Source organism: Pezoporus occidentalis, unplaced genomic scaffold (genome assembly GCF_034315485.1).
Source record: "Pezoporus occidentalis ecotype Australia unplaced genomic scaffold, CSIRO_AGI_Poc_V1 ctg353, whole genome shotgun sequence".
NCBI lineage: Eukaryota > Metazoa > Chordata > Aves > Psittaciformes > Psittacidae > Pezoporus > Pezoporus occidentalis.
In genome coordinates, this window is record NW_026915516.1 from 16,365 (window position 1) to 24,959 (window position 8,595).

The 8,595-nt window shown below is 37.6% G+C and overlaps 1 long non-coding RNA gene across 1 annotated transcript; it reads left to right on the forward strand.

Annotated features, from left to right (window-relative positions):
- Positions 1–1,960: 1,960 nt before the first annotated feature.
- Positions 1,961–4,851, forward strand: LOC134169713 (uncharacterized). Its single transcript, XR_009967001.1, has 2 exons — positions 1,961–2,968; positions 4,516–4,851. It is a non-coding gene; the product is annotated as an uncharacterized LOC134169713 (long non-coding RNA).
- The last annotated feature ends 3,744 nt before the right edge of the window (positions 4,852–8,595 follow it).

Genomic DNA, 8,595 nt, shown 5'->3' on the forward strand with positions numbered 1-8,595 from the left:
TCATTCTTGCACACGTCAAACTAACACATGAATGTCTGGCATGGTATAGTGCCTTTTCACCCCAGTAGCATAAAGATATGCCATTACTATGACTGACATCTTGTTCCTCTACCACCTGTTCAAACCAATGCAACTTTTATATCAACATGTCTTTTAGGAATCTAAAAACTTCAAATTTGCAAACCCAAAATCAGTGTAGTCAACAAGTTTGTATGTTGCAGAAAAATAACGTTCACAACCCTGGAATACAGAACTACTCTCATATATGGATAAGTAAGAAATAATTGGCTCAATTCACAGGAGTTTTTTTCTGCCTAATTTAAAAGTAAAATAATTGTAGAGTCTTGCATCGCTATTGAATCTTAAAGAGTTCATTTTGTGGATCAACCACCAAAATAGGAGAAATTCTGAGGAACAATCTCAATAATATGGCCAGGTCTGACAAACTGGGTTTATGTGGAAAAACAAGGTGTCAGTACTGCTACTCAAATTCCACTTTTGGATCCATTTTGGATATGTATGTCTAATGTTAATATGATAAAGAAACCTATAAAGAAAACCAATAATTTCAATAACTTTGTAAAAATGCAGTGAAAAGCATTCAAGATTAGATTCGGCCCATACTCCATTTTCTCAGGAAGAGTCCAAAGGCCTGGAAAGTGCTTGCACAACAGCCAGAGGTCATTACTAGTGAAATCACAGGAACTCTAACATTCAGGATGTCCAGGCACTATCTGTAAGCTCAATAGACATAACAAGTCTACAGGATACCACTTTGTTACACAGTCAGAAATTAACCTGATCACCTTCCACGCAACTGCCAAGAAGGACAGGACACTGCAGTCACTTGGTTTGTTTAGCACGGAGAAGGCTGAGAGGTCACCTCGTTGCAGACTACAACTTCCTCAAGGGGGGCTGCAGAGGAGAGGTGCTAATCTTCTCTCTCTAATGAACAGCTATAGGACACAAGGAAATGGAACGAAGCTGCATCAGGGGAATTTTAGATTGGACCTTAGGAACAGCTTTTTCACTGAGACACTTGAACAGCCTCTTCAGGGAAGCAGTCATGGCACCAACCCCATCAGAGCACCTTCCAAGGAGCATCTGTATGATGCTATTCATCATATGCTTTGGTTTTAGGTAGCTCTGTGAGGATCATGGAACTGGACTTGATGATCCTTATAGGTCCCTTGAAACTCAAGATTCTCTGATTCCATGATTCTGTGATCTCACAGCTGTCAGATTGAGATCCAGGTCTGTAGATTTTGGGTCACTTTTATATTTGTCTACAAAATCCTCTGAACACATGGGAGGTTGAAGAGAAAACCTAAGACAAAAACCAGAACACTTCAAGACTCTCTCTTAAAAAAAGAAATCCTAGTAAAAAGGGAAAGTGTTTATGTAGCACTGACTTTAGATTTGATTGTTCAAATCTCATCCTCCTTCAGAGAAGGAGTTGTACAGTCCAGGAAACATTATTGGTAGAGGTTATGTGATGATGCTATCCCCTTTTCCCACCTCATTTTCTGATCATGGGGCCTATTATAGTGGCTCTCAGCATACTTGCATCATGAATAAGCCTTAGCAGGTTGAAGGCTACTACATTGTGCTGATTCTTGGAAACTAAGCACCTTTTATAAAAGTTGGGATGACTGAAGATCAGAGGTTTCCATTTAAGGTTCCTCCTTTGAAAGGAGGAAGAGGTCAGACAGGGCATCTCCCTCTGTAGCTAGCTGAAACATAACAGAAGGTTTCCTGTACTTTGAGACTAGAAGCCCCCCCAAATTGCAAAAAATCTGTGTGAGAAAGGGAAAATAATAGTAATAATGATAATAATAACAATAGTAATAATAATCATCATCATGCAACCCCAAACCATAAATGACCATTATAAATCATAATAGTCTATTAGTGGGCAGCTAAATGCTACTTAAAGATCTACCTAAAATGAAACAGTGAACACTTCTAAAGATTAATACATTATAGACTATTGAAAAAGTAGTGAAGACAACAAAGTACTAAATTAACAAACTTCTTACTTCTTCTTACCACTTACCTCATCTCCAAATATTAATCTTTCAAATTTATGGATTGTAGCATCAATTTCATAAGTTCTTTATCCCCCCCCCCCCTTTTTTTAATCAATTAACAAAAACGTATCCTGCTCTAATAACATGATCTTTTGTTGATGTTGTCTATGACATCCTTCAAGTACCATAAATCAGGGGAACTGAACAAGTGGGAGAAAATTCATGGAAATTAAGGGACTTAAGGTCCAGGAAAGAGGATATTTAGAGAGCTGGGTTTATTTAGTTTAAAGGTGTGAAGACTGGAAGGGAGACTTAACAATCTTCCAATATGCAGAAGGCTGCTGCTGTGAAGAGTAGAACAATGTAATCTATATGACCACTGTGGAAAAACTGAGATGTAATTAACTTAGATTTCATCAGATGAGGTGTCATTTGGGGACTAGCAAAAACTTAAATGTAGGTAAGCATGGGAATAAATGGATTAAAAAGAACGTGGGATCACACAAACATTGAAGAAGGTTATGAAAAAAAAATGTTTCTGCCTAGAACTAGTTAGGTATAGCATCAAGGTTCCTCCCAGCCAAATTTTCTCCGGTTCAATGAGAAGTGTTTGGAAAAATAGGGAAAAACTTTACTGCTGTAACATTAAAGAAAAATGATGCAAATAATTTAAACTATTTTACTGCAGAACATTTTAGACCATTCTGGAATTACATGAGGAAGTGGTAAAGGGAAGCATGAGAGAGACCAGACTGGTTTCCACTCTAGGCGTTGTCAAGCAGATTTACACTGTCAGGCTTCTCAGTTAAGAGAACTTTTGTCAGCCTCCCCTAAGTTATTCCTTGTGATTTTCAGAAGGGATTTTGGTTGTCTGTTTGACAGCCTTCACCATGATTCACTCCTGAATATCAACGTGTGTTGTGTCTTGAAAACAAAAGGTATTCATCAAGTTGCAAATTTTATTTGATATACTTGAAATAATTCACATCTTGGAACAATTGTTCAAAGCAGACACTAAAATTTAACCAAAAAGTTGCCTTGTCTCACTGTGCTACCATTGACTTAATGAGGAATGGATCCAGTGCAGACCCCAAAAGTCAGAAAAATAGATTTTATTCTTGCCCATTATAAGTCTTCTAAATGGTAGTTCAATTAACATGGAGGAAAGACAGACAGCTGTTTTAAAAAAAGGAAAGACTATTATAAAAATGAAAATCCTTGTAAATTTTTTTTTGTACAAACATTATTTTGGATGAGAAAGGAACAGAAGAAGAGAATGTGAACTTGTTAATTCCCCTCTGAACCTCAGTGGGCAGGGAGGTTTGAAGAGAATACCATCACAAATTGGAAGAGAAGCAACATTTACCACTTGCAAAAACATTCAGCATAAAGACAAAATTATCTATCCTCCATTCAAATGTTATTCTAGTCTTAATATGCACTCAGTAAAGCTGGTAATTCATCAGACAAACAAGGAAATGCACATAAATATGTGCATATATACACACATACATATACCCTTAAAAACAACAAATGTGTTTTAAACAGAATGGATTTATAACAAATAGGAAAGTTTAGCAGACAGTTAAATATCTTTTTCTCTAAAGTTATTAATAAAAAAAAATCAGTCCCCTTATGAATGAAATCAGATCATTTTATGTGAAGACATGCCACAGAGCAGCTACAGGAGCACACCAAATGAGGTAGGATGAAAAAATCCTGTAACAAATACCTCATGGAATTTCTTTTTCTGGTCTAAGTACAGAAAAAGGAAAATGGAGTTCAGATAGTCAGGAATGGCAAAGTTTTGTTCATATGTTAAATAGTGCCTGGCAGCATGGGATGAATCAGATTCTTCCACTAAACTTCAGTGTCAAGGTGTTATGGTTGGTTCTGACTATAAACCTTTTCCTTAAAAGAACATTCTAAAGTTGGATGTTGTACCGATAATTTTTTTGTAGAATATATCCATAGGAGATAGATTTCACAACATGCAGTTCTTCTAGTTCTTCACTTTCTTAGAAACCTATAGAATAAAATACCTGACTATTGGGAAGGAAAGTTTGAGCTCATTAAAGCAATGAGTCAAGGAGTATGCTGTTCTAGTGAAGGTGGGTCTCGAATTCAAGAGAACTAAACCACAAAAATCTGTAGCTTTATGTAGATGGCAGGGTCCAGTGCAATTTACTAAAACAGATCAAGCCCTTCCTGGAGGAAAGATCCCATTGAGTAAGGATGGGAAACTCTATCTCTTATTCTCCATCCGCTTCTATTAATTGCTTAGTTGCACAATTCTACTTGGTAAATGATGGCACAGTCTCATCATACTGAAAACCTCACTGTCTTTCAATTGAACCACAGCATGTTAGTGTGTTTAGGTATGATTAGTGCTTAGAACTCCAGCTAGTAGAGAGCAGCACGCAATGTTTCCTCAACAACAGCATACAAGGAACAATTGTTTAATGTCTGCACTGTTTTCCTGTAGGATTAATTCCCAGCCCAGTTCAAAGACCCAGTCTTTTTCTTCTAGTTGCCTCCATTGTCTGACTACAGGACACCCAAAAGACTACATGAAACACTATGGTGAAAATCATGGCTAAGAGCTAATACTTCAGGCTTCAGAGTACTATGGCATGCAAGAAAGATGAAGCTCATCCAAACATACTTGTCAGCTGTCTTATCACTGTGAAATGAATATGCCAGAGATCCAGGGATCATGAAAATCTTGTCACTTTCCAGGCCATGTTACAAAATAAGTTGGTTGGTTTGTTTGGGTTATTCGTAACTATAATTTTCAAATACATATGTGTGCATATACAGATATCTGTTAATGTGTGAAAGAGTCCTTGAACAAATTGATGAAGTGTAAACTCTCTTACCCTTTTCTCATCTCTCAAATACCAATAAAAGCCCAACTAAAAGCCATGAACTGACTCTTGTCTCTCTCCTTGGGAGGATGGTGATGATTGGTCACACAGCTCTAATGGAAGATGCTTTGAGTTCTCAGTTCGGCATAAAACATAAGCCAAAATTAACTAGTTCTGAGAATACATTCGTAGATGGACTAAAACATGTTTATTTCACCATCTTTAGTTAAAAAAAAAGAGAAAAAATAGGCTAGAAGAAGGCCCATGTCTTTGATTAAAAGAGGCTAATCTGAATTACCTGTTCTTTGATCCAATGACATCTTTCTCTTTTAAAATTTGGTTAGAGTTTTAAATTCTGCCTATTTGTTTCACTGATCCTGCTGCTGCTCTGCTTTTTATGTGGTGTATACATGCTCTTGAACAGAATAGCACTACCAGTGCTTTTGTGCTGACTTTTCTTCAGCTTTAGTTATTGCTATGCCTGTTCTACATGAGTAGAGTTTGAGTACCCTGTCACTAACTCCAAAGTGATCAAAGCATGTCTTGGGATTGTGAAGAAATTGAAAAGACCTAACAAAAGAACCATCCTCATAAATGAAAGTAAGGCACAGAATTTAGCTGGAAAATGCTGAAGACATTTCGTATGAAATATGCTGAAAGTAATAGACATATCAAATTACTGTGAAAAATCAAAGGAGGTTTCAAATGCTTTTAAATATCTATCAGAAGAGCACAAAGGACTGCAGCTCGTATTTTACCTTAAGCTTGGAAAAATAATACTCATTTTTTTTCTATAAACATGTACTCACAGTTGCATGCTAACTAATTAAAATATAAGACTTTTTAGAGGTATATAGCATGAAAACAAAACAGAAAAAAAGATATGATACAATGCTATTAAAATGCAGACAGTAGTCAGCCAGATTTACTGAGTAAAATCCTGGCTCAGTTTCAGACTTCGGAGTTCTGCCAAAATTTTTAATAGGGCCAGGATTTCACTTTTTGCAATCTATGATAGAAGAAAAAGGGAAAGAATATGAAATGTAAACAAAGAAGGAAAATTCATACTCATATTCAGCATACATGTAAATTCACATAGCTACGCATTTAATGCAAAATGACAGCTACCAATGTTTGTTAACATGATTTGATGTTTTTAATGAAGTTTTAAATTTATACCTGTTAGAGGTGAAAAAATCAAGATACGCTGAGATTGTTGACTTTCTATGGCAGCAGTTAGTTTCAAGTGTGGTGTGAGAATCTGGAGATAGAAGAAGGGTTAATACTGAAAGGAAATGCAGCAGAAATCTGATAACTATCCTTTCTGTTCAAGAATATCATTGCAAAGGAATGCCTGCCCATACCTTAATAGAAGCATCCTACTCAGTATTTTTTGTCTTCTTTGTTATTTGTGCTTGAGAATAGTGCTATTAAACCCTGGAAAATTACTTGTTTAGATAATCTGCCCATTATAAGATTGTTCTTTTCAATGTGAGTAAATTGCCTGTGTCCCTCTGTGTGACTCTCAGGATAGCTACTAGCCACAACATGAGCAGAACACACAGATTTTCTTCCTTCATACACTGTTCCATCAGATTCTTATTTCTACAAGAGTTTATTTTTTTAAATCTGCTGTTGTTTCGACAGCATGACATTATCCTTTGACATAAGACTTCAGAGAAAGATTGATTTATTTGTATTTATGACGTTTCAGTGATTCTTAAAAACAGTTGTTTAGTCCTTGGCAAAGAAGAGAATTTAATTTACTGGAACATTTCCAGTTTCCTTCAGTCCCTAGAGTTCTAATGATCTGGGAAGTACTATGAAGAAAAGGAGACCACATCCACTGTCTTGTCAAGACAGGAGACTAAGAGATCGAAGCCCCAGTAAACATGTATGAGGCCCATAAAAGAGAAAAACAAAATGCCAGTTCTAGCTTGGCCAGCTCCCTGAGCAATACAATAGGAATACAGGCCTCCAAGTAGAAATACTGGAATAGGACTATGTCGGTGTAAGTGACCTGTTTGATTTTTCCTTGTAAGAAACTTGAGTCAAATACAGCATGCTTCTACCTTGTTAGAGCTACAGAGCATTCTCATATCATATCTTGTCTTGTTCAGACCTTTTAGCAAGCATTTCAAATGCTGAATTAGTACAGGACAACACTAGGTCCTTTTGTTTGACAGTAGTGCTATCTCACATAGCATTTTCTCCCATCTTTTCATTCCACCATCAATGTAAGTCTCATGATTTCCACTTGTATTTCCAAAGGCATGCCACAGGAATAGATCTCATCACTAAAATATGCTTTACAGAGCTTTACAAAGACAATTACCTTTTACTTACAAGATGGGGAACAGTTAAATATGGATCACTTGTAAATCAGCCAGTAAGCTTTCAGCAGATTTCCCTGTTCTGACTTATGTTCCTTCTCAAATGTGTTGTGGAGAGACACCTGAGATGTGCAGGCTGCCCTGATTTTACCTCGTGTCTGTAGTGTGCATCTCAGTGTGCTGGGGTGACTCGATCAACATCCCTGTTTGCCAGGTGAGTTGGTTGCTGGGTGTGGGGATGAGGCCTTAGCTGTAGCAGTTTCTGAAATCACAGCTGTGGGAATGAGGTCTGAGGCCTTGAGAGATGTGCTGAAGGGAGTAATGAGTTGCAAGACCCCGATAAGGGTGTTGCAGTCAGACAGCCTGAGTCAGCAGGGTGGAAGAGGGAATGATGTTAACTGCTACTGTGTCAAGGTTTTGTTCTGCCCTTGAGTCCCAAGGATGAAGTGCCTGGTCAGTGCCTAGTCAAGACTCTCCTTATCTCTCATTTACACATTAAAATATACCACATTGATAAAGTGGGTCTCCCTACACTGCCTGTGACAGCAGTCAGTAATTTGACTACAGTTTCACATTTAAACATTCTCTAAATATATAAATGGGGCATTCTAACTCCTCCACAAGAAGGGATGAAAATTTGACTCCATGTTGCAGACAAGTCGATGGGCTTGCTCCTCACTCCTCCCCAAAGTAGGGTTGCCTTTTTGGTAAGATTTTTGCCTCTGACTATGCCCAATGATACCCAGGTGAAACTAATTTTAATGAATTACCATATGGTTTATTTGATTTTCCTATATGAGTTCAATTAATTGTTAGTTAGCTTTTGCATTTTAGTTCTAATGCAGTAAGTGGATTATTAGCAGCAAGTCTGAACCTGTATTTCTTTTGCTTCAATGAACCGCACTATTTGTGCATCCATAATCATGATCAGATTTACAGTGTTGAATTGGTTACAATCAGAAACTAAGCCTGACTGCCCCCAGTCGCTCTGATTTCTGAGGACTAGCTGGAATGCAAAGGGGTTGATTTTCTGTCAGATTTCTATACTCTTAAAGCAACACTGGGTGATCTTGTGCCTTTAAAACAATAACCCCAGCTGGAGGACAATCTAAGCTTACAACATCCTTTTCGCTGGACAGGATCATCAGACTTAATGATTCTTCATCATTAGAGTGGGTCTTTACTCCCTTGAGTAGCAGCACATCCTGGGCTGGATCACCTCTCCTATGAAGACAGGCTGAGAGAGGATTATTCACCCTGGAGAAGGAAAAGCTCAGGAGAGACTACAGCAGCCTTCCAGTATCTAAAGGGGCCCCACAAGAAATCTGGTGAGGGACTATTTACAAGGACATGTAGTGATAGGAC